Below are 25,711 nucleotides of genomic sequence, written 5' to 3' on the forward strand. Positions count from 1 at the left end.
AATACGTAGAATAACTCTAAATCTTAAATTTTAAGAAGAGAAATTTGTAATTTATATATACGCTATGTGAATTATTTTTGTTAGATTCGACCAATTTATTTAAATTTGATTATAAAATTATTTAATCATGTAGTATGATCATAAAAATATTAGACATACACCTAAGATTTCTGAAATATAAATATGGAGTATATGATGTATATTGTATTATATTAATTCTAAAACAGAAAAATCAGCAAAATGGAAGGGAAGCACCGAAATACGCGTAATATCTGAGTTGATTTATTGTGTTAATGGGCGTCACTGAAAGCACTCCTATCCTTTAATTCGACCGGAATATAGGTACATCCAAAACTTGAGATTGAGAAATAATTAGACTTGGTCATCAAACACAATTTTAATGCCAATTTTAGACACTACTTTTGAACTTTAAAACGGCCACCTTCAATTCAGTTTCACCTTTAGACAACATATACACACAATTTTGGAAAAATTGAAAACCACAATGGATTATGAGAAAGTACACCTTAGTTTGTTAATGTCTGCCATGATTAGCTACCTTACATTTGTATGTGTGAGTTCCAAAGCAACTCACATTGTCGGAGATCGTGTGGGTTGGGCTTCGCCCGGTTACAATAGCTTTTACGAAAATTGGAGCAAAAACGTAACCTTCAATGTTGGAGACGTACTTCGTATGTTTCTTGCCCCCTCATTTTCGAATATACAAAATTAAAAACCAGGTGTTACTTGTTAGATGACTTGTTTATATTTATGATATAAATGAAACATAACCATATATATATATATCTTTGAAAAAATTGTAGGTAATTTGAGGAAGAGCGTTTGATTAGTGAGTAAATTAAATATTATTAGAAAATAAAGTATTGACCTTAATTTTGCATCATGATTAAATGGCAGTATTCCAGTACAACCCTGGGCTAAGCACAGTGGTGCATGTAAACAAGGATGATTACGATCACTGCACAACGAGAAATGTGATGCAAACCTACTTCAGAGGGAATTCCAGTATCACTTTGGACCATCCTGGCGAATATTTTTTCTTTTGTTCTGTAGGTAAGCACTGTGAGGCAGGCCAAAAGCTTCAAATCACTGTTTCTCAGGGCAACCCACCCTCCAAAACAAGTTGAAAATCCCAACACGAGTTCATCCCACAATACTTTTGGCTTTTGTTTTCTTTTTATAAAAATGTAAATACGTATATTACTTAAAGGTGTTAGTGGCTCTGTAGGCCATGTATATATTCTGCATAAATTGAAGGGAGAAAAAAGACAAATAGATCTATGATTTTTTAACTCGAAGATAAATAAGTCTTTGACAAATTGAAAATACAAAAAAAATTTCAATGTTTAAAACGCAAGACATCTAATCATAGTTGTCAAAATCAAACCGATCAGGCTATTGGTTCACTAGTTCGACTAATAAGTTACTGGTTGAACCGCTAGAACCGATCCCATGTAAATAAAAAATATAGAATAGTCAAAACCTAAAATTAAAACTTGAAATACGTATCTTCATTAATATATTAAGAACAATAAAGTCTCTAATTCTAAAAATAACTAATACAGAGATAGACATAAAATTAGTCAGTATTACTACAATAGTATCTTAATTTAACAAAATAAGAATAACAATCCATGAACTATATCCGAAAAGTAATTTCAAAGTATGAGCATCTTTATTCATCTAAAAAATATGGAGCTACATTATGATTAGTTTCATTTTGATTTGCATTTTTCATAAAATTATTATTAACTCCATTATCATCTCAATTATCTTTCAAATTCAATTGATTTAGCATTTGAATAATTTCACAAATCAGTATCAATAATAATATAAAATATTTTATAAAGTATATTAAACTCATAATTGATCACAATTCATAATCTGACTTACAACAAGATGTTTAAATAAATAAAAAAATACCTAAATCATCTACAGCTGATTAAAAAGACATATTTGCAAGATCATTTCATAAAGCATTAACTTCTTCAGGAGTTAAAAATAGAAGTGAATCTTTCAATATCCATTCCGAATAATCCTTAAATGCATCAAGATAAATTGAACCATAACTTTGCTTTTTCATCTGATTCTTATATTATCAATTTAATTTATTACCCTTATGATGACTAAAATTTAAAAATAATGCTTTCAAAAAACAATAATTATGAAAGTACCCTTGTTGTAACCTTAAGTTGTAATGAACATAAACAATATCATTAAGTTTTTGATATTCTAATCGATTCTTCTTCTTTGAGTAAATGTGTTAAAAAAAGACTCCACTTACGCTCATAATATGAAGAACTACAAGTTTGGCTTAAAACACGAATCGCCAAGTTTTGCAAAGTTGGCGCTACACATCCATAAGATTCCCATAATTGATCTTAACATAAAAAAGGAATAATATATCACAATCATAAATATCGAATCATAAATATTTACAATCATAAAAGACTAATTTTATAAAGAAATTCACCTGGCATCATTGTGTTTCATTCATGTATTGCAAATTATCTTCCAAAATCTTGTTCAACATTCTTAAAGATTCTCATCTCACTTATTAGTTTAGATCCCCGTAAACATATTTCTCAATGACATTTAGTAGGTCAGAAGTCATTTGTTTGTGCTTTTCAAATTCTTCAGCATTAAATCAAAAAGCTGAATTTAACCAACAACTAGTAGCATGAAGATTTTTCTGAAGTTGTAAATCCCAATGTGTATCTAAAATCTTTAAATAAGGATCAACAACCTTCTTTATTTTTTAAAACCTCTTCATCATCTCTTCTCTAGCCTTATAAATATCTTGTTAAAGAAAACTCATTACAGCTTGATAAGCGGATATTTTATACGCTTTTTGGCATTATTTTCATATAGTTTTAGCATGTTTTGTTTAATTTTTATTAAGTTTTCATAGGTTTTAGTGTAAAATTAATATTTTTGGATTTGACTTTGATTTTGTGTGTTTTTATGCAATTTCATGTAGTTTCTGGCTAAAATTAAGGAGCTGGAGCAAAAGTCTTATTCAGAGACAGAGAAAGCACTGCAGATGTTGTCTGGATCTGACCTCCTTGCACTTAAAAGAGCTTTTCTGGAGCTACAGAAGTCAAACTAGAGCATTCTAAACGGCTATGGAAAGTTAACATTCAGAGCTTTCCATCAATATATAATAGTTCATACTTTGCTTCAGAGTTGAAGGCCCAAAACTGGCGTCCAGCGCCAGTCTCCTGCCTTATTCTAGTGTCCAACACCCAAAGGAGAAGAGACCAGCGTCCAAACGCCCATAAAGAACCCCCTAGCCAATGTTCAACACCCTAGAGGCCTTCTAGCACGTGGATTTCAATCAATCTCAGCCCAAACACTTACCAAGTGGGCCCCAGAAGTATATTTTAGCTCTAAAAGATTGTTTTACCCTTCTTAATGTAATCCTTAGACATTAGTTTAGTATTTAAAGACTTTTCCACCTTTCATTAAGAGGGAGGACACACACTTTACACATTTATCATTGTATTTTCTCTCAGTATGAGTTTCTAAACCTCCTAGGTTGAGGGGAGGAGCCTTGCTGAGTTTTATGGATTAATAAAAGTATTACTGTTCTATTTCAATCCATGTTTGATTCTCTATTCTAAGATGTATCTTCGTTCTACATTCTAAGACCGCGTGCCTGACAACCACCCGTGTTCTTCTTGGGTTCATATGACTACGTAACTAGAAAGCATTGAACCACTAGCTTGATTATACATCTCTTAGACGGCTAATCCAGGACTTCGTTGGGGACTTCTCGAAACATCAGTTCATCCGAGGTATGGGGAGATTAGAGTCTTTGTGGTAGAGGCTAGAACCCAAAGGCGCAGCATTCTCTGATTCGGAAGATTCGACCTTGTCTGTGGCATTTTGAGTAGGATCATTTAGGAGAATGGACTGCAAGAGCTTCACCCTCAATCAGAATGGATCCACACTAACCCTGGGGTTCAGATCTGGAGGAGCATTAGCGACCTCTCAACCGGCGTTGATCACATACAGCCTGCTATAGAAGAAATCATTCACAGTTGAAGAAGACATTAAGACTAGAATTAATCCAAAAGAACAAAGCATCTCCAAGCCTTAACCATCTTCGTATCACTGATTATAATCAAATCTAGTAATTCCATCTTTATTCCTTTTATGCTTTTAACCAAATCCAACAACTCTTCTATCCGCCTAACTAAGATCTGTAAGATAATCATAGCTTGCTTCGAATCACAATCCTCATGGGATCGACCCTGACTCACTCAGGTATTCTTGGACGACCCAATGCACTTGCTAGTTCAGTGTACGAAGTGTGGGGATTCATGCGCACCACAGCTCTATCTTCAGTATCCATAATACGCAATACATGAACAAGTGGCTCAGTAAGCTTAACAATATAAATGCATTAAATCCAAAATTTAGAATCCAAGACTTGATCCACAAACTTTTTGCCTTTGTCTTTTAAGTTAGCTAAGCTTGTCCATTCTCTAGAGGTCACCATAGCTCTCAAAGTATCCTTTTGAACTAAAATATTTTGTAAAGTAATGAAATTGGTGGCAAACCGAGTTGGAGTTGGACGAAGTTATTCCCGTCTGACTGTAAATTTTCTCATCAAATACAGTGGATAGCAATGAATATAGATATATTCTGTAATCATTCAAGCTTGTGACACAGTTTCACTCACTTCCTCCAACTTCCCAATATCCTAAAGCATCAAATTACCACAATGAGTTACACAAAGAGATCAATACAATTTAGAAAACTCAGATTCCAACATCCTTCAAGTAGCAACATAATTTGCAGCCTTATCCATCACGATATGCACAATATTCTCAAGATAAAAAAATAATACAACATCCCTAAACAGTTTAAACAAAGCATTAACTAAGTTTAGAAAAACAGTTCCTTAAGGACAATAAACCAAGAAATCAATTAAAGTGTGCCTACAATGATCAGTCTATCCATTGGCCATGATAGTACATCTAGTTTGTTTCCAAATCTTACGATGACCTTCAATCATTTTCCTCACATCTTCAACCAATTTTCTCAACAAATACCCAAGAACTCTTGCATAATTTGACCCTATATACCCTGCAACCATGATTGCAATAACATCAATCATTGGCTGATAATAAGATGAATTAACCGCATTAAATGGCACAGAGGCATCCATCATCCATTTCGCAATAGCAATGTCACACTTCTCCATAATTTATTTACTTTGGAGGACACTTTTGATAGTTAGTTGAGCTCCATGTGTTGTTGCCAATGGAAAAAAGATTCTAATGCATTGACTTGTTTTCCTTTTCTAGAGCTAGGTGTTGGAAGGCTTGATTTTTGTTGTTGTCGCATCTCATTACGTTCGATCTCATCAAATTCTCTTTCAAATTCATCACAAGCATTATAACTTTCTGCATATTATTCTTGATTTTTTCTTTTTTTGCTTCGAAGATCTTCGAAGTTTTGATCGAATTTGTGTCTCATTAGTGTTGACACCTTTTGACATGACTCAATATCTCCTCCTTTTTCCAGCCAAATGAAACTTAAATCGATGAATTCCTCCGCCCCTAATAAGTTTCTCATAATATACACATAACAAAATGGTTTTTCAGATTCCACAACTTGTTTACGATGGCCCCATGCAGGATCATGTTTTTCTCTATTGTTATTTTCCTGGGTTCTAATTGTTGCATCAGGAGTTGATCCTTGTTCTTACTAGGATGGTATTTCTGATGGTGTTTTTGATGAATCCATCCTAAAACAATATGTAACAACAACAATATAAAAATAGTAGCTATCCAAAATTCACAAAATCTATTCCCTATCCAATAATATAAAATTATAAATTTATAGAAACCCAACAATATAGTACAGCAACAAAAACAAACATAAATACCAATAAGAAGAAAAAAACATCAATCCATCATTAAATCTATATATATTACACTGCCAAAAATTAACAAATTATAATCAACTTGTTATAATCAGCAACAAGTTGTAATCAACAATAATAAAAAATAAATAGATTCATAATCAACATCATTAATCAGTTACTCAGTTAATCAAATTATAACCCAACAACTGAATAACTAAAAAAAACATACTTTTTTTGCAGAATGCAAGTAGAAAAGAGAAAAATCAAGTTGTCCAAGCATGGCGAAGCAGAGACTGGCGAAGGGGAAAATAGCAACAACGAGGACGAAAGACATTCAGGTGATGAGGCAATACAGGCGAGCCATAGATAGAGGGCAACGATGCAGTGATGGAGACACGCAGGAAATGCGAGATGAGGCAAAGGGGCTGCGATGGTGGCAGCAACCATGCGGTGGCTGTAATACCCCAATTAACCAAAGCCTTACCTCTAGCCGTAAAGCAAAGGTTAACCAAAGGTTACAACAATTCTAAAGATCATATATATTTTATAGAAAGAAATAATATAATCTAGAAGCCTGATGAAGAATATAGCTCAAAAACAGGATTTGAAAACCTCATAACGTACTAGCGAAGCTACTACCTTAAAACACAAGGTACAGATAAGATGTATCAAAATATAATAGTATAATATCATAAGAATCTAGCCACGAGTCGCGGAGTTTGAGCCGGCTAGCCATATACAGAGCATACATGAAGCAAGACAGTAAAACAGCTTATACATGTTTTGTTCTCTCAATACATGCCTCTAGGCTAAACAAAATACAAAAGTGAGAGTACAAGTTATAAACAACCAAGACGACAACAAAATACAAAAGTGAGAGTACAAGTTATAAACAACCAAGATGACAACAAAATAGGATAAGATTTTCTGCTCTGCTACCATCACCCAACTCACTGCGGTGGGTTGCGACCTGCATCTGAAAAATAACAACAACGTTGGAATGAGAACCGAAAATTCTCAGTATGGTAACAGTGCCCAATGATGTAATATGTAAGGCTCCGGGATGTCGAAGGCAATCCTAGAACTTCACATCTCATACAGATATTCAAGCTTAGGACAAAATAAAAAAAGTAAATAGATAAAGAACTTAAACCATAAATCGGGTTAACTAAACTTAGGGGATTTCTAACTAACATTAATCACACGGCTGTATCCCACAGCCCTTGCCAACCTAACCTCCATGCGATCCCATCGCCACCGCCTACCTAACCTCCTCAGCATCAAATAATCACAATTAATGCAATCAAGTAAAAGACAGATAATATTCATACACAACAAGTAGTTCAAGAAGCAGATAGGCATGTTATACAATTAGGCAAACTCAAGTAAACAAAGCAAGCAAGCATATAGAAAATGCACATGATGAATGTCTGCCCTATTGGTTGTGATATCACATGTCGGTTATTGTGCCAAACCCGACAGTAAATCCGGTCGACAACTCCCGGATTAGTCTCTCTATTGCGCATAAGGAGGAAACTTCCGAGGGAGAGTGCCCTACCACCTTCTCCTTTCAGAGGGAAATATTCCGAGGGAACGTGCCCTACCACCTTCCTTTGGTTGTCGCATGATTTCGTGGGTTAGTGCCCTACCACCTTGAAATCAGAGAGAAGTCGCATTTTCAGGAGGAATAATTCCGAGGGATAAGTGCCCTACCACCTTCTCCTTTCAGAGGGAAACATTCCGAGGGAGCGTGCCCTACCACCTTCCTCTGGTTGCATAAAGTATGAGTGAGAAGCCTAGCTTCAACTCTCACATCCGAACGAAGGCGGGATACTGCCACAGCCCCTACGATGGAGAACAATACAAATTGTAATCACATATTCAATCTCATAGGCCACTCCTCTGAACGTTTCCACTCATACTCCTCACAACCAACATCAAGTCATAAATTCCATTCCGAACTCTTAGTTTATCAATTTCTCAAATTCGTTATCAGCAATCGCCATATTCACCAATCTTCCTTCTCTCTCAACCAACTCCTCCTCACAACACCAGAAACCTAAACCTCCGTTTGCTAACTTTTCAAAGTAAAACCCAAATAAATTCTCCTAAGACCTTTCCCATGATTCACCTTTCCCAAGAATCTTAAAATGGTGTTATAGAATCTTACAACCTTGTCGGGAAGGTGAAACAGTTGAAAACAAAGTTTAAAATTATGAAACAAGACGTGTGCGTCCGCACAGGGGTGTGCGTGCGCACACCCAGGAGGATTTTGAAAGTGTGCGTACGCATAGGGGTGTGCGTACGCACAGGTACTAAAATATACAAGGCTGTTCACTCGCACAAGCTGTGCGAGCACCCCCAACAGATGACCCTTCCCGACTTGTGCGTGCGCACAGGGCTATGCGTCCTTCCAAGTCGTAATCCTTCATTGATGTGCGCGCGCACAACCTATGCTAGCGCTGCCACCAGAGCCCTTTCCCTTGCCTGTGCGTATGCACAGGTCTGTGCGTCTGCACAGAATAACATTCTTGCAGGGTTGTGCATGCGCACATATCAGAAAATCCTGAAATTCTGCAACTTTGCAGAATTTTAGATTTTCAACACCAACTTTGAATGATCATAACTTCCTCTATAAAATTCCAATTTTAACAAACTTTATATCGATTTAAAGGGTTTTCAAAGATCTTTAATTCTAAGCAATTTTCAATCAATTTCAAAAACTGAGGCAAAAGTTATGATCAAACCAAGTTCACCAAAAAATCCATTTTTAACCAAAAGTTCACAAACTCAAATTCAACCAATTCTCAAATCAAAACCAAACCAAACCTGTCCAATCACCAAACCACTACCACATACAACATCTTAACATTCCATTACACTTCCATCAATTCCACACTTAATTCACCCAACATTTTCACCACAACTCAACCATGATCCAAAATTCACAATTCAAAGCCAAACCAATCATACCTCAAACAATACCAAAACAACATCAAGGTCCATACCAAATCTTTCTCAACCACTTCAACCCTTCAAGCATATAAACCATTTAATACTCACCTCATCCGACTCTAAATTCAATCTATCATCACATCCAATTTCCTTAATACCACCATTTTAATCCTCAATCACCATAACAATCTCATTATTCAATATCTCAATTTATCAACTCTAAACAATCATCTCCACTTACCAACAACATCAATATGCATTCATAATCATCAACCATATCACAAACCTCCATCGACAACAATAACTATCACATTCATCATCAACCTTCTTAATAATTAAAATACCAATAATCATCATCAAATCATATAATCATTAATATTCTTTATTCCAAACCATCACAACATTTTACATTAACTCTTTACCTTAAATTTTCATAATCCTCATTATCCACCAATATAACTAATCACCATAAATACTCATCAATGCCCATAATTCCCAACAATCACCATCAACCACACCAATCCAATATAACCAACAATTACATCAATTCACATATAATTATTTATGCACCAATATCATTCAATCCTATCTTAGGGTCAACTAGCCTAAGTGTCCAGAAACATTACATATTACATCAAGAAAACCAAAACCATAACTTGGCCAATTTTCAAATGCTCTAAACACCAAAATGAAACCACCAAACTTGATCCAAAGCCTCAACCAACTCCAACAAACACCAAGGCTCAAACTAACAACACATATATCACCAAAATCAAAACCTAAGATACATAAAACAACTAAATATAAGGGTTTAGTGAAACCTTACCTTATCCAACGTGAGTGGGGGTAAAATCCATCAATTACCCGCTACTAGAGATCACCTAAACAAGCAAAACCACAAAATCTACTCAAAAACTAAACCCAAAAACGAACAGAACCTAGGGCACAAAACTGGAGCGTGAAGAGAGAGATCTTACCAGATTTCTTTAGATAGAAAGCAAGAGCTTGTCGAGAGCTTCGCGTGGCCGCAAATGGCTCGTCAATCAAAGGTCCATAGCTCAAGTTATCGCGAGTTGAAGTGGGGAGTGAATAGTGTTTTCTTCTTCCTCTTCTCCCCTCTCAATCTGATGTGTGAGTGTGTTTATGAGATGAGAGTTCATTAATGAACCCTTATATATGTTGGACTTGGGTCCAACTTGGGCCCGGTCCAACCCGTTATCGTTTTTAGCCCGTTTGGCCCAAATTTGGGCCAAACCTTTAATGCTAACACCCGGTTTTCCATTTCTAATATTTTTCTAAGGTCTTCGACTGTTCTCACTTTTTCTCGCACAGAACCGGGCAGACATAAACCTGTTTGACCGGTTCAACTGCCGGTTCGCAGTTTTTCACCATTTTTCGTAAAAAATACATTTTCTGACTCGAAAAGACCTACTGAGTCCAAAAATCATATTTAAATACCCAAATTCTCATCCCAACTTTCCGGAACCTAATTTGGGTATTTAAATTATTTTATTCGTGAAAACTCCGATTCTTACATCCTCCCCTCCTTAAAAAGATTTTTGCCCTCGAAAATCCGAACTACCAACCCAACGCGTCGACGTTCTCTCTCGTCTTCCGCTGCGTTACTCTGATTATCATCACTAGGATTCCGAAAATTTTCTTTAAATCAAATACCGATTTTGTAACATTTTTCAAAACCTTTAAAACAAGTTCAGTCTAAATGAGTCCATTGTTAAAACCCTATCAACAGTCAAAACCTTCCATTTGTAAATCAATCACTTTGAAATACGATTTTTCTTAAATTCATTAAAATCCTTAAATCGGAACCTTTCAATTTGAATCCCTCTTTAATAAATCAAATTTTCAAACCAAAATCACGAGTTAACAAAATCTTAGCACTCACTTTCCCCTTTTAAATAATATCATTTGACCAAAAGTTCCAGTCCTAGTTTCAAAACCAAATCAATCAAATCAAAGTTCCAAACCAAGATTAAAAATCAGTCTAAGCTTTAAAACTTTTTCAATACGAACGATGATAATCTATATTATGAAGATAAGTTAAGATTTGGTCATCGGCTTCATAATTACCTCAACCCTGTTGTGGTGATCCATCCGTCCCATGTGTTCCTTGGTGTGGACAATCTCTAACCAAATGTCCCGGTGAGCCACACTTGTAACATAGTTTCTTACCCAACTGGCATGGCTTATTTGGATGGTAGTTTCCACACTCCTGACATTTCATATCAGAGGAGTAAGCTCTTGACCGCTTCCCTTCACCATATTTCTTGAAGTTTTGTCCCCTTGGTCCAAGGTAATCATTGCGTTCTTTACTAGTGTTTCCTCCATGAGTGTCCCTTGACGAGGCTACCATTTTTGTGTATTCTTCAACCACTCTTGCCTTGTTCAGCAGATCGGAGAAAATGCGAATCTCCATAGGAGCCACAGCAGTCATGATGTTGTCCTTTAAGCCCTTTGATACGTGATACACTTCCGAATTCATAGGTCTCCGGAGTACCCTGACACACCCGTGCAAACCTACAAAGCTCCTCAAACTTGCTCGTATAATCTGCCACAGACGTGGAACCTTGCTTCAGCTGCATTAGTTCCATCTCCTTCGCTTCCCTTGTAGACTCAGGAAAATACTTCTTGTAGAAGGCCGTCTGGAATACATCCCAAGGAACATCGGCGTTCTGAAGTTGGAGCAAGTGGCATTCCGCCTGCCACCAATGTTGGGCCTCTTCCAGAAGGTGATAAGCAGCAAACTCCACGTATTGGTTGTTCGAGACATGCTGTGCTTGCAGTGTGCACTCCATAGCTTGGAACCAGTTATCCGCTTTCGTGGAATTGGTCGATCCTCTGAAAGTTGGTGGGTAAACTTTCAGGAACGTAGCCAGGGTCTTCGGAACACTTCCCAAGTCATCGCCATTTTTGTCTCCATTCCCCGCCGGTTGGCTTAACCTCTGCGTAGCTTGCAGAGTCGTAGCGGCATTCGCTTCCATGGTGTTCACAAGATTTGCCATTGCCGCCATGAATTCGGCATGGTTACCGGCCGGTTGCTCGTTCCTACTCTCTCTTCGTGAACGTGTACGATCTCGTCCGCGAGCAGCCATTAGGGTTCCTGTCTACACCAAACAATCGATATCAAGGTGATCAATCTCAATATCAAAAGCCTAGTGCTTCCATTATCCCAAACAGGCACTCACAAACAAGCATGCTATACAATATCAAGTAGATAACCTAATAGCATCAAAGAAAAAGACACACAGAGTATGCAACAAAGTACAATCGATCCATTCCTCAGGCTCACGAGGACAAACCGCTCTGATACCACCAATTGTAACACCCCAATTAACCAAAGCGTTGTGATGAGCGGATAATTTATACGCTTTTTGGCATTGTTTTTAGTATGTTTTTAGTATATTTTAGTTAGTTTTTATTATATTTTTATTAGTTTTTATTCAAAAATCACATTTATGGACTTTACTATGAGTTTGTGTGTTTTTCTGTGATTTCAGGTATTTTCTGGCTAAAATTGAGGGACCTGAGCAAAAATCTAATTTAGAGATTGAAAAAGGACTGCAGATGCTGTTGGATTCTGACCTCCCTGCACTCGAAGAGGATTTTCTGGAGCTAGAGAAGCCCAATTGGTGCTCTCTCAATTGCGTTGGAAATTAGACATCCTGGGTTTTCCAGCAATATATAATAGTCCATACTTTGCCTGAGATTTGATGGCCCAAACAGGCGTTCCAAGTCAGCATAAAAATTGTGGCGTCAAAACGCCAGAACTGGAATAAAAGCTGGAGTTAAACGCCCAAACTGGCACAAAAACTAGCGTTTAACTCCAAGAAAAGTCTCTACACATGAAAGCTTTAATGCTCAGCCCAAGCACACACCAAGTGGGCCCGGAAGTGGATTCTGCATCATTTACTCATTTCTGTAAACCCTAGGCTACTCGTTTTCTATAAATAGGACCTTTTGCTATTGTATTTACACACCTCATGACACTTTACACATTTCATATTGTATTTCTGACGGCATGAGTCTCTAAACCCCATGGTTGGGGGTGAGGAGCTCTGCTGTGTCTCGATGAATTAATGCAATTACTACTGTTTTCCGTTCTATCACGCTTGTTTCTATTCTAAGATATTCACTCGTACTTCAACTTGATGAATGTGATGATCCGTGACACTCATCATTATTCTCACCTATGAACGCGTGCCTGACAACCACCTCCGTTCTATCTGCAATAGCTTGAGTGCATATCTCTTGGGTTTCTAATCTAAGATTAGAACCTTCGTGGTATAGGCTAGAATTATTGGCTACCATTCCTGAGATTTGGAAAGTATAAACCTTGTCTATGGTATTCCGACTAGGATCTGGGAAGGGATGACTGTGACGAGCTTCAAACTCACGAGTGCTGGGCGTAGTGAGAAACGCAAAAGGATCAATGGATCCTATTCCAACATGAGTGAGAATCGACAGATGATTAGCCGTGCGGTGACAGCGCATTTGGACCATTTTCACTGAGAGGACGGATGGTAGCCATTGACAACGGTGATCCACCAACATACAACTTGCCATAGAAGGAGCCTTGCGTGCATGAAGAAGAAGACAGTAGAAAAGCAGAGATTCAGAAGATAAAGCATCTCCAAAACCTCAACCTGTTCTCCATTACTGCAAAACAAGTATTTATTTCATGTTCTTTTACTTTTTACAATTAAATCTGAGAATTATTGATATCATGACTAAGAGTTACAAAATAACCATAGCTTGCTTCAAGCTGACAATCTCCGTGGGATCGACCCTTACTCACGTAAGGTATTACTTGGACGACCCAGTGCACTTGCTGGTTAGTTGTGTGGAATTGCAAAAGTTTGATTGTGATTTCGTGCACCAAGTTTTTGGCACCGTTGCCGAAGATTGTTCGAGTTTGGACAACTGACGGTTTATCTTATTGCTTAGATTAGGAATAATTTATTTTTGTTGGTTTAGAGTCACTAAATTTGAGTCTTTTATTTGAGTTTAGTTACATATTTTAAGTTTGGTGTCAATTGCATGCTTTTATTTTCTTTCAATTTTTCGAATTTGCATGTTCTTAGTTCTTTCTTGATCTTTAAAACTTCTAAGTTTGGTGTCTTCTTTGTGTTTTCCTTTAAATTTTCAAAAATTTGTGTTTGATCTTCTAAAAATTTTAAGTTTGGTGTCCCTTGTGCTTTTATTTACTTAAAAATTTTTCAAAAATTTGTTCTTCGTGTTCATCTTGATCTTCAACGTGTTTTTGGTGTTTATCTTGACATTCAAAGGTTTCTTGTTTGTTCTCTTTGTTTTGATCTAAAATTTCTAAGTTTAGTGTCATTTTGTTATTTTTCTCTTTCCTCATTAAAAATCAAAAAATAAAAAAATATCTTTTCCTTATTTTTCTCATAAATTTCGAAATTTTGCATTAAATTAGTCAAAGATTTTCAAAATCATATCTTTTTTTTTAGTCAAGTCAAAATTCTAATTTCAAAAATTGATCTTTTCAAAATCTTTTTCAAAAATCAAATCTTTTTAATTTCTTCAATCATATCTTTTCAGTCATATTTTTTTATAAATTGCAATCATATCTTCTCAATCATATCTTTTTCAAAATAATTTTCAATCAAATCTTTTTGATTGATAATTTCAAAATCTTTTTTAAATATATATATATATATATATATATATATATATATATATCACTTAACTAATTAATTAATTTAGTAAGCATTCTTTTTCCAAAATCTTTTTAATTAATTAATTAATTTAATTTTCAATTTGCTTTTATTTCACTTTCTTCTAATTTTCGAAAGTTTTATTTTATTTTCCATTTATTTGGCTTTATTTTTTTCGGTTACTTTTAATTAAATAAAATAAAAAATTAAAAATATAATTTAATTGCAATTCATATCAATTCCCTTTTCTCCATCATGGACATAAGTGGAAATGAGCAGTCCAGAAGGACTCTGGGGCCATATGCTAACCCCATTACAGCTGCATATGGGAGTAGCATCTGTATACCTCCCATCAAAGCAAGCAGTTTTGAGCTAAATCCTTAGCTCATTATCATGGTGCAGCAAAATTGCCAGTATTCTGGTCTTCCACAGGAAGAACCTACTGAGTTTCTGGCACAGTTCTTACAAATTGCTGGCACAGTACGTGATAAAGAAGTGGATCAGAATGTCTACAGATTATTACTGTTTCCATTTGCTGTAAGAGATCAAGCTAAGAGGTGGTTAAATAACCAACCCACAGCAAGCATAAGAACATGAAAACAGTTATCAGACAAATTCCTGAATCAATATTACCCTCCAAAAAGAATGACACAGCTAAGGCTGGACATCCAAGGGTTTAAACAAGAGGATGATGAATCCCTTTATGATGCCTGGGAGAGGTACAGAGGGATGCTAAGGAAGTGCCCCTCTGAAATGTTCTCAGAGTGGGTACAGTTAGACATCTTCTACTATGGGCTTACAGAAAGAGCTCAAATGTCTCTAGACTACTCAGCTGGTGGATCTATACACATGAGAAAGATGATTGAAGAGGCTCAAGAACTCATAGATACAGTTGCTAGAAATCAACACCTGTACTCAAGCAGTGAGTCCTCCATAAAAGAAGAGGCTAGGGCAGTAACTACTGATTCTAATCCTCAAGAACAGATTGTTGAACTTAATCAGCAATTACTCCTTATGACAAAATAATTAGCAAAATTTAAAGAGATGCTCCAAGACACTAAAAATGCTAACAAGAATATAGAAACACAATAGAATCAGACAAGACAGCAGCTATCTAAATAGATAAAAGAAGAATGCCAAGCTATTCAACTAAGGATTCGAAAGACATTGAATAATTCAACTCAAAGTAGCAAAAAGCCAAGAAAGGAACAACTAACAAAGGATGACCAAACCACTGTCCAAAATCCCTCTGAGGACAGCAAGAGCCCAGAGAGGAATAATTCTGGCATTCAAACACCAGAAAAGGGTGAAGGATTGGCGTCAAACACCCAGTGGATGCCCACTTCTGGCGTTCAAACGCCAGAAAAGGGAGAAAAGTTGGCGTTAAACGCCCATTCAGCACCCAATCCTGGCGTTCAAATGCTAATGAGGGATCAGACACCTGCAAGTGCTGATAGTAACCCCTCTAAGAAGGCCTCTCCAACCACGTCTGTAGGGAATAAACCTGCAGCAACTAAGGTTGAAGAATATAAAGCCAAAATGCCTTATCCTTAGAAACTCTGCCAAGCGAAACAGGATAAACAATTTGCCCGCTTTGCAGATTATCTCAGAACTCTTGAGATAAAGATCTCGTTTACAGAGGTACTTGAGCAAATACCCTCTTATGCTAAGTTCATGAAAGAGATCTTAAGTCATAAGAAGGATTGGAGAGAAACTGAAAAAGTTTTTCTCACTGAAGAATGCAGTGGAGTCATTTTGAAAAAGCTTACCAAAGAAGCTTAAAGATCCAGGAAGCTTTATGATACTGTGCACATTAGAGGGCACTTGTACCAAGACAGCTCTATGTGACCTTGGGGCAAGTATCAATCTAATCCCTGCATCCACTATCAGAAAGCTTGGCTTGACTGAAGAGGTCAAACCAACCCGGATATGTCTTTAACTTGCTGATGGCTCCATTAAATACCCATCAGGCATAATTGAGGACATGATTGTCAAGGTTGGGCCATTTGCCTTTCCCACTGACTTTGTAGTGCTGGAAATGGAGGAGCACAAGAGTGCAACTCTCATTCTAGGAAGACCCTTCCTAGCAACTAGACGAACTCTCATTGATGTCCAAAAAGGGGAAGTGACCCTGAGAGTCAATGAGGATGAGTTCAAGTTAGATGTTGTCAAAGCTATGCAGCATCCAAACACATCAAATGACTGCATTAGCGTTGATATTATTGACTCCTTGGTGGAAGAGATCAATATGACTAAAAGTCTCGAATCAGAGCTAGAGGACATCTTTAAAGATGTTCAGCCTGATCTGGAGGAATCAGAGGAAATAAAAGAACCTCTAAAAACTCCTCAGGAAGAGGAAAAACCTCCTAAACCCGAGCTCAAACCACTACCACCATCCCTGAAATATGCATTTCTGGGAGAGGGTGACACTTTTCCAGTGATGATAAGCTCTGCTTTAAATCCATAGGAAGAGAAAGCACTAATTCAAGTGCTAAGGACACACAGGACAGCTCTTGAGTGCTCCATAAGTGATCTTAAGGGCATTAGCCCAGCAAGATGCATGCACAAGATCCTATTGGAGGATGATGCTAAGCCAGTGGTTCAACCACAGAGGCGGCTAAATCCAGCCATGAAGGAGGTGGTGCAGAAAGAGGTCACTAAGTTACTAGAGGCTGGGATTATTTATCCTATTTCTGATAGCCCCTGGGTAAGCCCTGTCCAAGTTGTACCCAAAAAGGGAGGCATGATAGTGGTTCACAATGAAAAGAATGAACTGGTTCCTACAAGAACAGTTACAGGGTGGCGTATGTGTATTGACTACAGAAAGCTCAATACAGGCACCAGAAAGGATCTTTTTCCTTTACCATTCATAGACCAGATGCTAGAGAGACTAGCAGGTCATGACTATTACTACTTTTTGGATGGCTATTCAAGCTATAACCAAATTGCAGAAGATCCTCAGGATCAAGAGAAAATAGCATTCACATGTCCATCTAGAGTATTCACATACAGAAGGATGCCTTTTGGTCTGTGCAATGCACCTGCAACCTTTCAGAGATGCATGCTTTCTATTTTCTCTGATATGGTGGAAAAATTTCTGGAAGTCTTCATGGATGACTTCTTTGTAGTTGGAGACTCATTCAGCTCCTGTCTTGATCATCTAGCACTTGTTCTGAAAAGGTGCCAAGAGACTAACCTGGTTTTAAACTGGGAAAAATGTCACTTTATGGTGACTGAAAGAATTGTCCTTGGGCATAAAATTTCGAACAAAGGAATAGAGGTGGATCAAGCTAAAGTGGAGGTAATTGAAAAATTACCACCACCTGCCAATGTTAAAGCAATTAGAAGCTTTCTAGGGCATGCAGGATTCTATAAGAAGTTTATAAAGGATTTTTCGAAAATTGCAAAACCTCTGAGCAATCTGCTAGCTACTGACACGCCATTTGTGTTTGACACAGAGTGCCTACAGGCGTTTAAAACTTTGAAAGCTAAGCTGGTCACTGATAAACCCCGATTTTGTGGTTTATCTTGTGCTTAATTTGGGTGGTTTTATCAACTTTTCTCACATTTATTCAATGAAATAGCATGGTTTTGCAATTCTCCCTTGATTTGTGCTTAAATGTGAAAACATGCTTTTTAGGCCCTAAAATTAGTGATTTTAATCCACTTTAATTCCATTCGATGCCTTGATATTGTTGTTGAGTAATTTCAGGTTCATAAGGCAAATATTGGATGGAAGAAGTGATGCCAAGGCATCATAGGCTAGTTTCACTAGCATTTTTCTGTTAGTTTTAGTTGTTTTATGCATTTTCTTGAGCTTAAAGTAACCAAAAATGGTTAAATGAAGAACAAAGTAATGAACCATCCAAACAATATGATTTTGATGCAAATTCCATGAGTTTTAGTTGTATTACTTAAATGCTATGAATGAAAGATTTCTCATGAAATTTTGCAAGACTTTGATGCAATTGTTTGGATGATTTCAGGGAAGAAGAGGCTAAGCAAGGAAGCAACAAAATCAATAAAGGAAGCTTGAATATCACATGTGGAGTTTAAGTTCCAGTTTAAGCCTAAACTGGAGCTTAAACGCCAAAATCATGAAGGATAAGAAATGCTGGGATTGAAGTTTAACCTCCAGTTTGACCTCAAACTGGAGGTTAAACGCCAGAATGAAAAGCCTCACTTAAGGAGCATTCCACGTTTAACCTCCAGTTTGACCTCAAACTGGAGGTTAAACGCCAGAATGAGTATGCCACCCAGGGAGGAGTTCCACGTTTAACCTCCAGTTTGACCTCAAACTGGAGGTTAAACGCCAGAACCAGGAAGAGTACCAGGGGCCATTCCACGTTTAAGCTCCAGTTTGACTCAAACTGGAGCTTAAACGTGTTCGATAGTTTTTTTCACTCCAGGGTTGCTCTCTCCATCTCCACGTTTAACCTCCAGTTTGACCCCAAACTGGAGGTTAAACGTGTTCGACACCTCCAGGGCCACCATTCCAAGCTTCCACGTTTAACCTCCAGTTTGACCTCAAACTGGAGGTTAAACGTGTTCGACCTCCAGTATGCCTCCACCCTTTTCCACGTTTAACCTCCAGTTTGACCTCAAACTGGAGGTTAAACGTGTTCGACCTCCAGGGCTGCCCTTCCTATCTCCACGTTTAAGCTTCAGTTTAACCTTAAACTGAAGCTTAAACGTGTTCGACTACATGACTCTCCAGGGCTACCTTCTTCCATTTCCACGTTTAAGCTTCAGTTTAACCTTAACTGAAGCTTAAACGTGCTTCTACAAATGGCCTCACTGGAAGTGTCTGGCGTTTAAGTTGCAGTTTAAGCTTAAACTACAACTTAAACGCCACTCTTGAAAAGGGTTTCTGGGCCAAAAATATTGTGATTTAAGTTAGTCTTTGAGCACAATTATTAACTTAAACTTACTTTGGTATGAAACCCAATTGAATATCATGGTTTATGGGATTGGGCCTGAAGGATTGATGAGTTTGAAATCTCAATTTATTGAGTCATGTGTCATTATTTGATTATCACTAAGTTGGCTCAATAAATGTTACAGGATCTGGATCAACAACCTCATCAAGATTATGGATCATAAACCCAAGGCAAAAGGAAAGCAAGGAGAGGCCTCAAAGCCCAAGAAGCACAACTGAAGCTCAATAAAGAAAGTGTATAAATAGGATAGAAGTTAAGTTAGAGAGGACTTTTACTTTCACTTTTAGCCAGTTTTCCTTTCTTGTAATTGAATTCAGAGCTATGACTCACTAAACCCCCTTTCATTGGGTTAGGGAGCTCTATTGTAATTCAATGAATCAATAATAGTTTATCTTCTTCTTCAATCTTTTCTCTTGAATTTTGTTAGAAAGCTTCTCGATCTAATTCCATTGAGTAGTTGTCTTGGGAAAGAAACTACTCATACTTGGAATCCTTCGGAGCCTTGGGAAAGGAATGGAGGATTCATGCTAGAGAAGCTTTCTCACAGTGGATTGGATTGGGGTTTGGATGGATATTGTGACATGTAATCCTACCAAATTGTGGTTCATGAAATTGTGTGGTATAATCAGTGATCAAGCATCATCTCTTCTTATGAACATTTAAACCAAGGGATTGGGAATTTGTTTGTTTTTAGAGAGCATTGGTGAGCCAAGGAATTGGGATCCAATCATATAAGATTGCCAAGCAAAATTCAATGAATGCATTGGTTGAGGAAGAGATTTACATGTTTTGATTCGGAGATTTCAATATCTCCTAAACCCAATGAATTCCCCATTTCTGATTTCCACTTTCTCTTTACATTCTGCAATTCAATTCTTGCAATCATCCCCATTCCCATTTAATTTCAGCAATTTACATTCTGCTCTTTAATTCATGCAATTTAAGATTCAGCCATTTAATTTTCTTGTCATTTACTTTTCCCGCCAATTTTACATTCCGCAATTCTCATCTCAAATCTTGATTCCGCTCAACTAGAACACACTTCTAATCCGAATTGCTCACTCAACCAATCCTTATGGGATTCGACCTCACTCTATTGTGAGTTTTTACTTGACGACGATAACCGGTGCACTTGCCGGAAGGAATTTTGCCGATCGTGCAATTTCCTAAATCGTAGCATAACACGTTTATGCGCATCAAGTTTATGGCGCCGTTGCCGGGGATTGGTTTTCGATTGACAATTCTCAAATTGGAAGCTAACTAGATTGAGCAATTTTCTCTTGCTTTGTTAATTCTGTTCTAGATGCTTGTTGAATTTTTAATTTCTGCACTTGGTTACATGCTTTCCTTCTTTATGCCTTTAAATTCATGCAACTAACTCACTGACTCACTAACTGTTTGAATTAATTCCTCAATTGAGCTAACCATACTCTTCCATTAACCAAGAGTATTTTACTTGTTTGTGTTTGAGCTGTGTTCTTGTATGACAGGTAGGAGAGGAGAGACATCAACTCCTCCATATACCGAACCGGAAAGGACCCTTCATAGACTTAGAAGGGAAGCAAGAGGGAAGAGAGTAGTGGGAGAAGAGGAATCTGAAGGAGAATCTGAGGACAATTTTGAGGAAGCTCTAGATCTCAACATGGATAGAGAAGTTCACAACCATGAGAGAGCTGATGGAAACAATGCCATTCCTGAGAGGAGGGTTCTTAGTTCATACATAAACCCAACCTCTGGGAATTGTGGTAGTAGCATCCAGAAACCACCCATTCAGGCCAACAATTTTGAGCTCAAGCCACAGCTAATATCATTGGTGGAAAATCATTGTTCCTTTGGAGGAAGTGCTAATGAAGACCCAAACCAACATCTCACAAAATTCCTGAGAATTTGTGACACTGTGAAGTCCAATGGAGTCCAGGAAGATGCCTATAAACTGCTTTTGTTCCCATTTTCACTTAGGGACAAAGCAGCTAAGTGGCTGGAATCATTCCCAAGGGGGAGTCTAACCACATGGGATGAGGTGGAAGGCAAGTTTCTGGCACGTTTCTACCCTCCACAAAAGGTCAATAGGCTTCGATCTGAGGTCCAGACTTTTAGACAACAAGATGGTGAAACTCTCTACGAGGCATGGGAGAGATTCAAGGACTTGACAAGGAAATGCCCACCAAACATGTTCCATGATTGGGTGCAATTGCACATCTTCTATGATGGGCTCTCTTATGAATCAAGGAAGGCTGTAGACCATTCATCAGGAGGTTCATTGAACAAGAAAAAGACTGTGGAAGAAGCCATTGAAGTGATCGAGACAGTGGCTGAGAATGAGTACTATTATGCATCAGAAAGGCACAACACTAAGGGAGTCATGGAGCTGAACCATGTTGATACAATTCTAGCCCAAAACAAGGTGTTTGCCAAACAACTAGCAGAGCTTACCAGGCAATTAGAAACAAAGCAAGTGGCTGCAATACACACACAAGATCAAGAGGAAGTAGGCATTGAAGGAGGTGATTGGGATGAGGTTAACTATGTGGGAAACCAACAAAGGCAATCATATGATCCACACTCCAACACTTACAACCCAGGCTGGAGAAACCACCCAAACTTTGGGTGGGGAAACCAACAAACCCAACCACAAAACCACAAACCTTACAACCACAACCAACAAAACAATTCCACATACCAAAACTCCAACCAAAGATCATACCAAGCCACACAAAACACTTACCCCCAATCATCATATCATGGCCAAAATAATCAACATACCCAACCTAATCCGAACCAACAATTTCAAGATCAATTAAACCGGATGGAAGGAATGATGGCAACCATGAGCCAAGACATAATTGAATTGAAGAGCTTCAGGGATGATGTGAGAACTACCTTAAGAAACCATGGTGAAAAACTCAAAAGGTTGGAATCTCAAGTAGGAGAGCTATCTCAACAGGCACCCAAATCAACTGCAGTGTTCCCTAGTGACACAGAAAAGAATCCTAAGGGGGAACAAAAGAGAGTAAGATGGGAAGAGTGCAAGGCCATCACCATATTGAAGGAAGTCTCAGAAGAAGGAGGAATCAGGTCCTCACAGCATGAACCAGAAATCTTGAAAGAAGATGTGGAAGAAGTTAAGCAGGAAGGTGGAACTGAGCAAGCCAAGGATCTGCAAAAAGGCATGATGGAAGTATACCAACCAAAAGCACCATTTCCTGAGAGGTTAGGAGGAGGTGAAAAAAGGAAAACCTATTCAAGGTTTCTAGAGACATTTAATTCTCTGCATGTCAATATTCCCTTTCTTGAGATTCTTCATCAAATGCCCACACACATCAAGTATTTAAAGGAATTGTTAAGCAAGAAAAGAGTTTTGAAGGGAGGACAAACGGTAACAATGAACAAAGAATGCAGTGCTCTCATCAAGAAGGACACACTCTCTAAGAAAACGGACCCAGGAAGTTTTCATATCCCTTGCATCATAGGGGAAACAAAAATTGACAGAGGATTCTGTGATCTAGGAGCTAGCATAAATGTGATGCCTCTAACTCTTATGAAGAGGCTACAACTGAACGAGGTGAGATCCACTGATGTAATCATACAACTGGCTGACAAAACTCAGAAGCAAGCTGAAGGGGTAGTTGAAAATGTGCTGGTGAAAGTGGGAGATTATTATTTCCCCACAGACTTTGTCATTGTGGACATGGAGGAAAGCTATTTACACCCTATCATTCTGGGCAGACCATTTCTAGCCACTACTAGAGCACTCATAGATGTAGAACAAGGAGAGCTAATTCTGAGAATACATGATGAACAGCTCATTTTCAAAGTCTTCAAACCTGCATCTGAGCCTGAACCAGAATCTGAAAAGCCTAAAGATGATAGTAGCCATCCGTGTTTGGAGGAAAGTAATCCAGCAGCTGAGACTCTAAAACAGTCATTGGAAGGCAAACAAGAGTTGCAAGAGTTAGAGCCACAAGAATCAGTGGAAACAGATCAGAAGGATCCTCCTGACATAAAGGTCAATGAAGAAATCCTCAAGAGAAAGGGAAGAGTGATAGGGAGATTGCCAAGAGGATGGAGAAACAAGAAAATTCCCACTGAAGGTTTTTCTCCGGGAGATAAAGTGGTCTCAAGTCATTATCTGCCAATCCCACCTGGCCTCAAGACCATTCCTTCCCAGCTCCCTCAAGTGTTCACAATCAAGAAAGTTCTTTCTATGGAACATTTAGAGGTCATGAATGAATCAAGAGGGGACGTTTTCATAGTGAGAGGAGAGGACGTCAAGCACTACAATCCACCCTAGCAAGGGACAACCGTCAAGCTAGTGACGTTAAAGAAGCGCTTCATGGGAGGCAACCCATGTTTTTAGTATCCTTAATCTTTAGTGCTTTGCTTTACATCTAATAAAGTATGGTTTCTTATGCATGAACTTGAATCCTCAGGACAACTATTGATTAAGTGCACTAAACCGTGCATGTAAATTACAATTGGTCTCTAAGTTTGGTGTGCCTGATGGCACTCCCAAATCTTACTCAAATTGAATTCCATCTTTCATTCAAGGTGCACAACCAAACATTAAGTTTGGTGTTCTTTTTGAACACAGTTTATGAAAAGCAAGAAGTTCCTCTGGATTTCAAAATTCATGACAAGTATACCATTCATATGTTTTAATGCTTTAGTTTCAATTACTTAGGGTAGTCACTTTGTTTAGAATCAAAGAGCCAAGGTGACTATGATTTATTAGAAATATGCACACTCATTAAGGACAACCAATATGGATGTCATGTCATCAGGAGACTTAACCAAAAACTAAGTTTGGTGTCCAAATAATAAGTGTGCATACATGTAGAAGTCACGGCTATAAGCTCATAAAGACAAGCATTGATTTACATGTGCAAATACTATTCATAATTCACATGGACCGAAAAATGATAGCAAATTTGTTTGTTTGTGCAGGTACAAAAGAAAAGACAAAAATGGAGGAAAAAGACAAAGGGAGGTACGTGCTTAGTCAAAAAGAAAATTCATAAAGCTTTGAAACTAACACATGGGAAAAGGAAGTTCTGCAAGAAAAGAAAGCTACATGTACAACCTAATGCATCCAGAATACTTCCAAGAAAATGAAAAGCCAATCGTCCTTATCTACAATTCATATATTTACCATCAAGCCACCCTTCACAAACCACCCTAGCCGTTCATTTTTCACTCATGGGCACTATAAAGAACCACTTGGGGAACGAGTCCCACACCATCAATCCTCCTTCATACACTTTTTCCTTCATCATAGCATAACCATCTCTTGCCGAAAACAATCTCACCACACCTCCAACAACACTTCTTGCTTCACCTTGTCAACTTTAGTTGTCACTTACCAAAACTAAAAAAAAAAAACCAATGGCAGCTTCATCTAGCCACAAAAGAAGAAAAGACAAGCAGCCAATGGAGGAAAACAGGGGATTCGATGCATGGAGATACAGATCAGTGTTCCATGAGATTCAAGCCGAATGGATGAGACCTAAAACGGTACTAGCTGAGGTCCCCTTTGAACTTGAAAAGGATGAGTTCCCAGGTGTTTGGGAAAAGATCAAAAAGAGGAAGTGGGAGCTCCTAACTAAGCCAATCACTAGAATCAACATCAACTTGGTGAAGGAGTTTTATGCAAATGCAGTAAGGGAGGATCAAACCAAGAACCCCACATACAAAAGCTATGTGAGAGGGGTGGAAGTTGACTTCAGTCCCAAAGCAATCATGAAAACTCTTGGCCTGAAAAACATACATTTCAGCCAAGCAAGTTATGAAGAAAGGATGAGAGGAGAACCTGACTATACAACTATTGCTGAAGACCTTTGTGCCATCAGAGCTGAATGGGTGAGAAAAACAAGAGGGGCTCCAAGAGTCTTGAGAAGGGGAGACCTAACACCTGAAGCTAAAGGGTGGTATGCAATAGTTAGGAGATCCATCCTACCCACTGCAAACTCTTCAGAAATAGTCCCTAAAAGAGCCATCTTGCTACATTGCATTATGGTTGGAGGAGAGATCAAAGTTCATAAACTCATTGCTGAACAGATACAAGAGTTTAGTGAGAAAAGTGACCCTGAATCCTGGCTTCATTTCCCTAGCACCATCATTAGACTATGCATCGATGCCCAAGTACCACTTGAGGATGAAAGACCTAATTGGCTATATCCTGGGCTGGCCATAACTGCACACAGAATGACTCTTGGCCCAACTCCTCC

General features: G+C 38.0%; 1 non-coding gene and 1 pseudogene across 2 annotated transcripts; one reads left to right on the forward strand and one right to left on the reverse strand.

The window, feature by feature from the left end:
* The first annotated feature begins 505 nt into the window (after window positions 1-505).
* Window positions 506-1,148, forward strand: LOC148571921 (mavicyanin pseudogene; annotated as a pseudogene). Its single transcript, XR_015907057.1, has 2 exons — window positions 506-692; window positions 919-1,148. The product of XR_015907057.1 is annotated as a mavicyanin pseudogene (transcript).
* Window positions 1,149-21,555: 20,407 nt separating this feature from the next.
* Window positions 21,556-21,659, reverse strand: LOC148571922 (small nucleolar RNA R71). Its single transcript, XR_015880266.1, has one exon. It is a non-coding gene; the product is annotated as a small nucleolar RNA R71 (small nucleolar RNA).
* Window positions 21,660-25,711: the final 4,052 nt, after the last annotated feature.

This window comes from Arachis ipaensis, chromosome B3 (assembly GCF_059453495.1).
Source record: "Arachis ipaensis isolate K30076 ecotype BB chromosome B3, ASM5945349v1, whole genome shotgun sequence".
NCBI lineage: Eukaryota > Viridiplantae > Streptophyta > Magnoliopsida > Fabales > Fabaceae > Arachis > Arachis ipaensis.